Source organism: Physeter macrocephalus, chromosome 16 (genome assembly GCF_002837175.3).
Source record: "Physeter macrocephalus isolate SW-GA chromosome 16, ASM283717v5, whole genome shotgun sequence".
Classification (NCBI taxonomy): Eukaryota; Metazoa; Chordata; class Mammalia; order Artiodactyla; family Physeteridae; genus Physeter; species Physeter macrocephalus.
This window is the reverse complement of record NC_041229.1, coordinates 41,613,402-41,625,620: the sequence shown is the minus strand read 5'-3', so window position 1 is coordinate 41,625,620 and position 12,219 is coordinate 41,613,402. Positions and strand designations below refer to the sequence as shown.

At 40.2% G+C, this 12,219-nt stretch overlaps 1 pseudogene; it reads left to right on the top strand.

Moving 5' to 3' along the window:
• Positions 1–11,627: 11,627 nt before the first annotated feature.
• On the top strand, positions 11,628–12,005 carry LOC102978801 (microtubule-associated proteins 1A/1B light chain 3B-like; annotated as a pseudogene).
• The last annotated feature ends 214 nt before the right edge of the window (positions 12,006–12,219 follow it).

Below are 12,219 nucleotides of genomic sequence, written 5' to 3'. Positions count from 1 at the left end.
GTACAGCAAAGTGAATCAGTTATACATATACATATATCCATTCTTTTTAGATTCTTTTCCCATATAGGTCATTGCAGAGTATTAAGTACAGTTCCTTGTGCTGTACAGTAGGTCCTTATCTATTTATAATAGATAGTTATAAATAGTTATCTATTTTTTATATAGTGGTGTGTATATGTCAATCCCAATTTGACTTCTGTTTTTAGTGATTAGCCTCTAGGCTTGAAGGATACTGTTCACGAAAAACAGAGGTTTTGTGTTGCTTTGACCCTATTCCCCTGGGGGCTAGAACCCTCATTTCACATCCTTCTCCAGTTTCCTAGGTGTGCAGTGGTAAGATGATCAGGTAGTACAGTGATGTTATGATGTTCAGGTTAATGAGATTTGCAGTTTTGGACCATGCCTATACCTTCATTAAAGGAACTCTAGATGAGTACTCATTTTAATATTCTAGTCAAAGCTCTGGTCTCCATGGATGGCTCTGGGTGACAAGTGAATGGCAAAAGTGAAGGAATTATAACTTAGCAGACGAGTGACAAACAAATGGTATGTCTTTGCAAAACCTGACAATTTATGATTAACCTCCATGACAACAAAGCAGGACAAAAGAATCATGGACAATGTGTTCTAAGACCCCTTCAGAAAGCCTAATGCCTAATTTCGTTATTCTTGACTCATCCCTTTTTATCATTTTCACAGGCAATTCATCAGAAAATCCTGCTACATAAAAAATATATCCAGGGCTTCCCTGGTGGCGCAGTGGTTAAGAGTCCGCCTGCCGATGCTAGGGGACGTGGGGTCGTGCCCCGGTCCGGGAAGATCCCACATGCCGTGGAGCAACTAAGCCTGTGCACCACAACTACTGAGCCTGCGCTCTAGAGCCTGCCAGACACAACTACTGAAGCCCACGTGCCTAGAGCCCGTGCTCTGCAACAAGAGAAGCCACAGCGATGAGAAGCCCGCTCACCACAACGAAGACCCAACGCAGCCAAAAATAAATAAATAAACAAATAAATTTATTTTAAAAAGATATTAATGGTAATTTTATTTGTTTTTAAATATTGTATTCTTCCTGCATTTTCTGTTACTCTAAATCTCCCTCTTATTATCTACCTATCCATATATCTAGCTATTTATTTACTATCTTAACCTCCTTGTGTTATGTTAGAGTCTTCCTCAAATGCCAATGACCCTTGTTAGTCTACATTTTTCTGAGTGTAACACAAACTGCCGACTGGAGGTTCTGGGGATGGGGGTGAAGCAAGGCCTGCCTGTCAACTAGTGTTTGTCAATGAGAAGTGATCAGGTGACCAGCTGCTCTGCTCAGTGAGTGTGGACAAAAGTCAGTCCCTGCTAGGATTTTCTCTGTGGTGGTGCCAGTTTTCCAGGGATGGTCCCTCTCAACTCTTCCCTGAGAAGTATAAGCCTGGCTGCTAAGCTCTGGAATTGGGCACTGCTCAACAAGAAGGCCTGTACTTAATCCATCTATATGCTGTCCTAAGCCTCAGCTCCCCTTTTCTCCATACCTGCCATTCCCTCTAGCCTCTCTGGTTCCATTCTACCAGAGTCACTAGCTTATTCTGGGCAGACAGTCAGCATCTAGGGATCTAATTGCTCCTTAAAAAGACTTCAAGCAAATCCTCTGTTTCCAGCAAGTCCCTCCTTAACCCTCCCCCACTACACACACACACACACACACACACACACACACGCACACACACACACACACACACGCACTTTATCCATAACTTTTGCTTGGTGCTTCCAGTTCCAGGGCCTTATTGAAGTTAATGGGTTACATCAGAATGTCTTCCATTGATGTCATAGTCTGGTGGCATTTAACTTTCATTTTGCTCTGTGCCATTAACTTACCATTCTTCCATTTGTCATAGACTTTCATTGCAGATGGTGTTTGTGTTTTGCCTTTAGTTCTTGTTTTGGGGGTGATTTACGAGTAAAGAAAAAAAGTAGAAAGGTCTTTATTCTACCATTTTGAAATCATTTTTTTTCTACAGTGATTTGTAATGGCACAAAAGGTTTTCTTATTTATTTTAATTTTTATCTAATCAAATCTCTATTTTCCTTGGTTTCTTCACTTGGTCTAATAGTTTTTGAGTGTCTGACATATGTCAAGTGATGTCAAGGGTAGGAGCAGTAAGCCAGATGGACATGGGCTCTACTTTCATGTAACTTACAGCTACGCTTGTGAGGATGTTATGAAAGGAAGCATTCAGAATGCTGTGCAATCACACCTTACTTATGGTCACCTGGTCAAGAAGAGATAGAGCCCAGTGATTTTTCTGTTTTAACTTTTCTCTAATGCACAGCTACTCTTAATTGTCCTTACTCTATACTTCCATACTGATCTGTACAAACTTCTGCCACTGCCCTTACAGTACTCTCTTTTTTTTTTTTTAACATCTTTAATGGAGTATAATTGCTTTACAATGGTGTGTTAGTTTCTGCTTTACAACAAAGTGAATCAGTTATACATATACATATGTTCCCATATCTACAGGACTCTCTTGCATTTGTAGGTTTGTCCATCTCTCCTGTCACATAGGAGAGAACAGGCCACTTCTTATTCATGTCTGTGCCCCAGTGCCTAACACAGTGACACCAATATCAGTGGAATAAGTAAACACTTGTTGATTGCACTAACTATTTACCTTCACTTTAACTGTACAGGAGGACAGGGAAAATGAGAATGAAAGTCAAGAGCAGGTTTAACATACAGCAAGAACAAGCAAAAGTTAATATCTTCCACACGAGCTTACCATACATAAAACTGGTTGAACTAACACCAGCAATTAGGACTTCAGCCCCACCACCACATTATCTGATGGAAGTAAAGGAATAACATTAGCCCCAGACAGAGAAGCTTCTTGGGGCCAATACAGATGTGGCCCTAAGGGCCAAACCCTAGGAGCAAAAGGAGACCTTGCTGACAGCTCCGCTCTGGCCAATACAGGGAATGTTCTGTGACTGGCAGCTGCAGATTTGGAGTTTATGTAAGTTTAAATCCTGGGTAACTATACACCCTTCATGAACTAGCTAGTGCCCTACACAGCTGTGACCCACAATGAAAAAGGAACATATTATCTTCAGTTTAAACGTGTCAGCTATATTTGTTTCAGTGGCTTTTTACAAAGTTTCCATCACCTAGCAATCATGGACACTTTATCCTCTCCTCGGGTCCATAACTGTCGTATTAAAACCAGTTATGAGGTTTAATATCTCAAGAAATCTCTATCAGCTCAATAAATGTTTGAGAGGAAACTCAAGGCTGACAGCATATTTATGTATTTCTAAGAACAGTTCATACCAGAAGAGCAATCCATCAAGCTTCCTTCTGGAAAAGAGCTCAACCTCTCATGCTACAAAGAAATGGATTTGTTTACTTATTGTATATTAAAAGTGCACTAAGCACTTACCATGTGCCAATTAATGTGTGGCGCATCACAGGGGATCCCTAGTTAAACAGACAATGCCTCTGCATGTGGGAGCTTACAATCTGCAGGAAAATGAAAACAGAGCAATCCTTAAGTTATAATGCGATAAGGAACTTTAAAAGGATGAACCCAGTTTTGTGAGGGAACAGCAGAAGAAACGATTCCTATGGATTTGGTCGGAAGGGATGAAAGCCTCACCGGGATCCTCTGTGAGACACGTATAAAGAATGGCTAAAAGTTTGACTAACAGATATGAGGGGCGGATATATCTACTGAATCGATTTTAGTGTCTAGACACGATCTTAGTAACCGTGATTGCTAATTTTTATCGAAGAGATTTCACGTGCCATACCCTGTACTAAGGGCTTTACCCTATCTCACTCAACCCTCAAGCAATCCTCTATGAAAAATACTTTGATTCATTGAACAAATACCTTCTGAATACAGACCATGTGCCAAGTAGTCTCATTATTGCTATTACTCGTGCAAAGGAAGTTGAGGCTTAGAGAATCAGTAGAGCTGGGATTTGAACCCACACAATCCAGAGTCTGCTAGCAGAGCGCTATATAACCTCCCATAGTGAAAGTGGTCTAGATTTGGCCTGTCCACTGTGAAAGCCAGGAAGCCACATGTAACTATTGAGCACTTAAAATCTGATTTGCCTGAATTGAAATGTACCACAAGTGTAAAATACATACGAGATATTCAAGATTTCGATTTTTTTTTTTCCGGTACGCGGGCCTCTCACTGTTGCGGCCTCTCCGGTTGCGGAGCACTGGCTCCGGACGCGCAGGCTCAGCGGCCATGGCTCACGGGCCCAGTCGCTCGACGGCATGTGGGATCTTCCCGGACCGGGGCACGAACCCGTGTCCCCTGCATCGGCAGGCGGACGCGCAACCACTGCGCCACCAGGGAAGCCCAAGACTTCGAATTTTTAAGAGTGTGAGACATCCCTAATAGTTTCTTATATCACCTACATATTACAATGATAATAATTTGGATGTATTGGCTTAAGTAAATATTTTATTAAAGTTAATTTCATCTGTTTTTCGGTTTTTATTTTAATTAATGTGGCCACTAGAAAATGGTAAGTTACCAATGTAACTAACATGATAGTCTTACTGGACTGCTCTGATTACAACAAAGATGAGTACAGAGATGCCTTCAGGGTGCCTGCACTGCAGTCTAGTGGGGGAGATGGACTGTATCCAAAGCAGTATAATGCAAGTCATATGGCAATTGCCAAAGGGAGACACACAAATATGCACTGTTATTTAAGAGTTCAGAGCAACCAGAAGCTTCTTCTGACTAGGATAATTGGATGTCTCTACTGGTTTGGTTACAATTTAATTTTCACAAAATTCCAAATCTGAATATTTTCTCTAACACATGGGCTATCATGAAAATACAAAGAGCCCAAAGAAAAACCTCTAATTATGACTTCTGATGGCTCAATCAGTTACCTACATAGGGAGTGAGAATAAAATGGATTAACAAACTTCATGGCAACCCCAGAACCTAATTAATTCAGAACTGCTCATAAGTAGCAGATTTCCTTCATCTAGTAAATATCTCATAAGTGCATACCTAATGCTGAGACTAAGCTATTGGATTATACTAATAGTTCATTTCCTGGGTCCCTTCTGCCTTCTCTACCCACACATTACGGAATATAGCGTTATGCAGAGAGAGAACTGACCAAAACATAAACAATTGGATGTAAGAGGGAAAAGAAAGAGTCCCAGAAAATCCACAAATTGGTAAGTATCCTCTGAATAAAGGGAATTAATTATATCAACATAGCTCCATTGGGACACCACTGGTTTTTCATTTTGATTAATTTAAGGAATCTCAATCTAATTTATGAGCCAGCAGGATGTTTTGAAAGATAAACAAAGCTGTCTGCAATTTGTGTTTCTCCTGACTTGGTCCGGCTGGAATTTCACATTTACCTCATTTTCTCCATTGTTATGGACTACTTTTTACAACTCAAACAACCAGATGTGCTTCAAACCGGGAGGCCAAATTCTTCTCCTGAGTATTCTCCTCCACAGGAATTCCTATAAAAAGTGTTGTAAAAAGTGAATCTTCCTGGCAGCATTTTGAAGGCGAGCTCTTTGCTCCAAAAGGCATCAAGTTACCTGGAGACCTTTCAGCATTTATGGTTCCGGAGCTGTAACTTTCAAGTGGAAGTGGGATACAAGCAAGACTACCTGAGACATGAAAACATATTGAGATGTCATTGTAATTACAGAAGACACAGACCTGGCCAGCAAGCCAGGATTCTGTGCATGCAATGGTGGTTTGCTTCAAGCCAGTTCCTCTCTCTCCTCAGTTCCCAGAGGCTCAGCCAAAAATAGAGACAAACCAAAATGGTGTGAGCACCTTTCTGGGATTGCAAACACTGACAACGAATCTCCATTGTGTGAGCCAGCCTTAAGTCTCTCCCAGACTCCATATACCAGACACCATATTGACTTCAATTCTTAAAACAGTGCTAATTAGAAATTATTCATGCCCATTTTAAAAATTAGGAAACTGAGCTACAGAGTGATGAGCAACTAGGGTCAAAACCAGAAGAGTTAAGTTACTTCCCTAGGCGAACAAGGATTCAAAGACAGGCTTATCCGAACCCATGTCCGTGCCCCCAACCCCATGACATACTTCCTACCACAGTCATTTTATTTTAACACTGTACGAATGCATCCTCTCCATCATTCTGAAAAGTATTTGATATAAATGGGCAAATTCAGACAGAATTGTTAGCCATGTTTTCTCATCCATAGAATGGGTTGATGGTAACAGTCCTATCATAAATCTGGTTGTTAAGTGATCGTATGTGTTTCTTTCTACATATGTATTATTTTGCCTAATTGCTTCCCGTTTCATTCTGCAAAGCATTTGAAATGGCTTGACAAGTTACCCAACTGCTCTAGGCCTGCATTTCCATCTATAAATGGGGATAATAACACCAGCCATGTGCTGACACATGGAGCTACTGGTATGAAGTAACAGATCTGAAAACACCATAATTATTGCAGGGTTCTACACAAATATGACTTTTCAAGTGGGCATTACAGCTGAAGAGTTTAAGAGTCAAGAGTTTTGTTTTACTTCTTCTCTTGACTCATAAGAGTGTATAGTGAGGCAAATAAAACACTCTATCCCCTTGTTTCTAACTTTCAGTTACCCAAACACTTGTGATGTGCTTCTTTTAATTAATTCACCATGTTCCTACTGTTCACAGCTCCAAAAGTCCAGGGAAAAATGGCGGCAGACTTCATTTCAGAGCCTGCTATGCTACCTGGAAGAACGTTTCTGGAAAGATGAGTGAATACTGAGTGGTCAGCTTTGGGGATACTTCATAGCAATCCCCAAGGTAGTATTATCTGGACAGCTCAATTCTGTGACTAAGGAGAGTTAAGTAAAGCCCTCACAGGTAAATATTGAACCAGGCATTAAAACACTACCAGACACCATACATAAATAGCAGCTGCTGGAAAGAATGTGGAGACCTCATCATCTGGCAACAGCTCTGATTAAGTCTTCTTCAAGAGAAGAGGGTGGGAGAAGGAGGGAGAAAGAAAATCAAACATCCATGGTGTGTGGCCAGGCCTCCATGTCCTCACACATCAAACTTTCCTCAAAAAATGCAAAAGGGATTACTCAGAGACTGTTAGAAAATAGAAAGATCAGGGAAAGGAATGGTGTGGTGCTTCTGGAACAGGAGGTGGTAATGGAGTCAGTTTAGACTCTTTTCCACAATTCTGATCTTCCTAGAATTGTTTGATGGTCCAGAGATATTGCCTGGGGAATTTTATGCTGACATGGCTCAGATTTTTATCTTGCAGAGTTTGTGCCAGTGTCACACATATAGGAGAGAAAGGAGGAAGCTGGCACTCATGGAGTACCAACCATGTTCTATGTCTTGTGCTAGGTGGTTCATTCCCAGGGCCTCATTCCATTCTCACAAGAGCTCCACAATCACTCCCAATGTACAGAGCAGGAAACTAAGAGTCAGAATTATGCTCAGGTTATATAACTAGTAATTGATCAAATCAGGATTCAAACTCAGGTATCTGTTATTCCATGCTCTTTCTACTCTACCACAATCCAACACTGCCTCAGCAGTAGTTACTCCTAATTGAACTTTCCCCATTTCTGCTCATCCACCATGAAACCCATGATACTCCAACTAGACTGGCTAGTTCAAAGCCAATTAAGCCATGAACTCTACTCCCTGAAGTTTTTCCTTAGTTCTATTCAAGTCTCTATCTATTCTAATGTTTTTGTCCCCAAGTAGAATTTTAAGTGGAAGTTCTTATACATAAACTTTGTGTGGACACAGAGATTAGTGCATGAAAGGGTTACATAAAGCAAATGGTCCAAGTCCTCTAATTTTAAAGATTAGAAAACTGAGTCCCTGAAGGGTTAAGCGTATTTGTTTAATATCACAGAGTTGGTAGTGAGGACAGTAACAGAGTCCAGACCTGTGTCTTTCTCAGAGTATCTTGAGATTGTGGGTCCTGTAATCTAAGAGCCATAAAAACAAATAGAAAGAAATATACATATATGTGTGTGTGTGTATGTGTGTGTATATTCCAAGTGACCTGTATTTAAAACTTATCTTAGAACTTGCTTTGTGATCTTAAATATCTTATTCAACCCCTTGAAACTTTGACTTCCTTATCTATAAAATGGAATTATTAATCTCTACCTTAATGAATCTGAGAATTTAATGAAACAAGATAGGTAAAATACCTGATACAACCAGGCACATAGTAGCTATGCAGTAAAAATTAAACTTTTCCCCATACTTTTTATAAATTTGAGAAAAGAATAGAAAGCAGTAACAGCACTGTTGCAGTGTTTGTTTGTTTGTTTGTTTGTTTGTTTTGTTTTCAGCACACTTAAATTCTAGCACTGTAGGTCAAACTTGAATGAAACAAAGACTCAAGATATTAGACCTGTAAACCAAAAAAATACAACCCAGTGACTTCTGTAGCATAAAAACATCCACAGTTATCACATAATTTATCCATGTTGTCATATGCCTATCAGCACCATGTTCCTGTACAATTAAAATGGTTCACTGCCATAACTGTGTTCATCTCATTCTCACAAGGCCAAGTTCTCACGTGATCCAGTCAACGCCATTCTTCTGGCATCAGCTTGGCCTCACGCTCTGTCTCTTTTTTCTTGCAACAGATTGTACTCAGTCCTATACCATATTCCCCGACTTCATAAAACAGGATATATGCTCTGTTGTAGCAAAAATTAATGTGTATTAATTAAAATGTGGCAGCACACCTATGAAAACACCCTGGTACATGGCTATGACTACCCTGCTACTGGGCTCAGTCTGTGACTGGGCTCCAAATAGATCAGAAGTCTAAGGCTACAGATCTGTGCTCTCCCACCCTAAAATCCTGAAGTCTGTCTGAGCCCTAGGTACCCAGGCTACAATCTAGGAAAGGCGCCTTTTTCTCACTTCCTACTTCCCTTCAAAGTGAATAAGAATTAGTTGGATGATAAATCAGTACTCCAAGAATGAAGCCTTTTTTAGGATACATGTTAGAAATTAAGATTCAAGATTTGGTTTTTTTATTATATGGACTATGTCTCTAATTTAGTACTGTCTTCTTCAATCAGAATCACTGTATATGAATCATAGAAAGTGGCAGGTCACTTTCCATTCTAGGATATTAGTTCAAATCTGTCAGTGCTGATAATGACAGACAATTGTCTCCATCTGTGTGTGCTTTCTGTTGGTTTTAATTGAGTGTATATTGAACAAATATTCACTGTCACTAAACTGACTCTGCTAGATCTTTCTGACATTTTCAGCTGGGAGAATGAAGACCAGAAACGAAGAAAGAAGAAAGAGAGGGAGGGAGGGAGGGAGAGGAAGGAGGGAGAGAGGAAGGAAGGAAGGCGGGAAGGGAGGAAGAATCTCACGTGCCAAGACCCACAAAATGCTGGGTGTCATCAGGAAGGACAGCAGAAACAAAATGGAAAGCATGACCTCACACTTTATACAGGTGACTACAGGTCACTTCATAGGGACACAATTTGTCCTCTAGCTCTGCGTCACCTGTGCCCACCTTCTCGGGGCCACTAGAGTCAATCCACAGAAGCTCCAGTCCAGGGAACTCAGCATCAAGACCAGTCACTGTGAATCCTCTAGTCCTACATCTTAGTTCTAATTATTGGGCTTTTTATTTCACCTATGGTGAAGCCTCACCCTTGTCTTCTAATTCTAAAATTTGCATTCATATCACTTTTCATGGTATGTCACTGCCCCTGCCTTGATTACCACCCAATATACTGTGTCCTTCTAGAACAAAACTGAATTGTTATGAACTAAACATCATATGAACTAAACCTTCACATTTTATTTTAATCCGCCCAAAATCCATTTATATAGGTGTAATTACCCCGTATTATAGATAAGGAAACTGAGGCTTAGAGGGATCATTGACCTAGGGTTACATGGTAGTAAGGAGGGAATGAATTTGACATAGTTTTTCACTCTAGAACTTAGTTTTTTAAAGCCATACACTAAATGCCTCCCTTATCCCTGCCATACAAGGGATTATGTTAGATTATGATTAATCTAGCAGTGTATGAAGATAAGAAAATGAATAAAACTGGAACATGACACAGGTGTGTAAACTGTGTTATGTTACCAAAGGAAGAAGCTATTCATTCTTCCTCAGAAAACTGTAGAAGGCTTTATTTTCATGATGAGTCTAGGAAGAAATGTGAGGATGGGCTTTCAGCAAAATGGAAATGCACAATGGCCAGTAGTAGCTTATAGTTAGAATTAACACGTTTGATAGAAATGTGTCAATAGCAGAGGTTAAAAGGTTACTGGAGACCAATTAGAGAAGAATTTGAATGCAAACTAATAAGTTAGGACATTGCCCTGGAGCAAGGATACATTTCAATAAAAATTACCTTTGCCCACAGTTTGGAGAATGAATGAAAGAAGAAAAAATCTAGCAGAGAGGATATAATTACAGTCCAGATGGAGATGATGGAGCCTTATCCAGGTCTGTTGTAGCAGGTGGAGGGGCAATAAGAAGGAAGGATGTAAAGTTATATAATTAGTGGGCAATTGGGTTATGAGGATTGAGAGTAAAGGATTAGTTGAAGATTTGAGTTTAGGCAATAGTTCCAGAAATCTTACTGTCCTCAAACTAAGAGATACAAAGTGAAATTAGAACCATGTGAGAAAGTACTAAACCATATAGCACGCTTATAAAATGTGTAAGATCATGAGCAGGTAGTCTGAAAGAGTGCTTCTCAAATTGTAATGTGTATATAAATCACTTGGGAATTTTATTAAAATGTGGATTCTGGTTGAGTAGGTCTGTCGTGAGGCCCAAGAACCTGCATTTCTAACAAATTCCTGGTGATGCTGTTGCTGGTCCACAGACCACACTTTGAGTATCAAGGTTATAAAATACAAAAAGGGACTTTCAAGACACTTTTACTCAGTTGGCCATTATTTATTATTAAGTATAGATCAGTAAAGAAAACTGGCAAAGGAAGTTTTTGGAGGAATGAGGGTGGGGAGGACAGAATATGCCTTATCTTTTGCAAGTGCTGCATGAAGGCCCAGCATGCTGTCCACAAAGCATCCTAGTGTTGCTTGAGGAGGCCACGTGGACCATGGATGTCTTGGCAGCTCTTCCTGGGAGGTCTTTTCAATATATGAGATGGAAAGAATGAGCCCCATGTAACTGCAGAGTTACCACCATCACAGCCAAGAACATTCACTTTCTATAGAGTAAATGTTCCCCTGGCTTCTTCCTTTGCCAAGACTTAAGACATGCTGGAGATGGAGATGAAAACATTTAGTAGTCAGCTCCCTTAAAGAATGTCGAAAATACACACCAGGGATCTTTGTCCAAAAGTAAATAATTATTGTTTGGCAAATGTTTAAAACAGTGGATGGAATTGTACATAAATCTTGTTCTCTCCTTACCAACGACTACTTGGCTGCTTTAACTTGTAGGTGTGTTGTTGCTTGTTTCTGTTTGAATCTGGTTTCATAATGAAAGTATTCAATAAAATTACCTTTTAAGAAATGTGTGCTGGCTGTTGCAGCCACCGCCTGGAGCCTCCGGGACCCTCCACCTCGCTGCCCCCCGCCCAGACTTCCCCGCCATGCCGTCGGAGAAAACCTTCAAACAGCGCCGAACCTTCGAACAAAGAGTAGAAGATGGCCTACTTACCTGAGAGCAGCATCCTACCAAAATCCCGGTAATAATAGAACAATACAAAGGTGAGAAGCAGCTTCCGGTCCTGGATAAAACAAAGTTCTTGGTGCCTGATCATGTCAACATGAGTGAGCTCATCAAGATAATTAGAAGGCGCTTACAACTCAACGCTAATCAAGCCTTCTTCCTGTTAGTGAATGGACATAGCATGGTGAGTGTGTCCACGCTGATTTGTGAAGTGTATGAAAGTGAGAAGGATGAAGATGGATTCCTGCGTATGGTATACGCCTCTCAGGAGACTTTTGGAAGGAAATTTCCTGTGTAAGACTAAAAAAAAAATGTGTCTGTTCTCGAATTTTTTAAACCCTTACCAAGGAATAAAAAAGGGATGTTACCAACTGAAAAAAAAAAAGAAATGTGTGCTAACAACCACCCCTTAAATTTATTGCAGTTTCTATAACATTAAAGACTCCAAGAATTGAAAGGAATTTTAAAAGTCTGCTGAGACTACCAGTGATTCTACACTGATTTCCAACTAA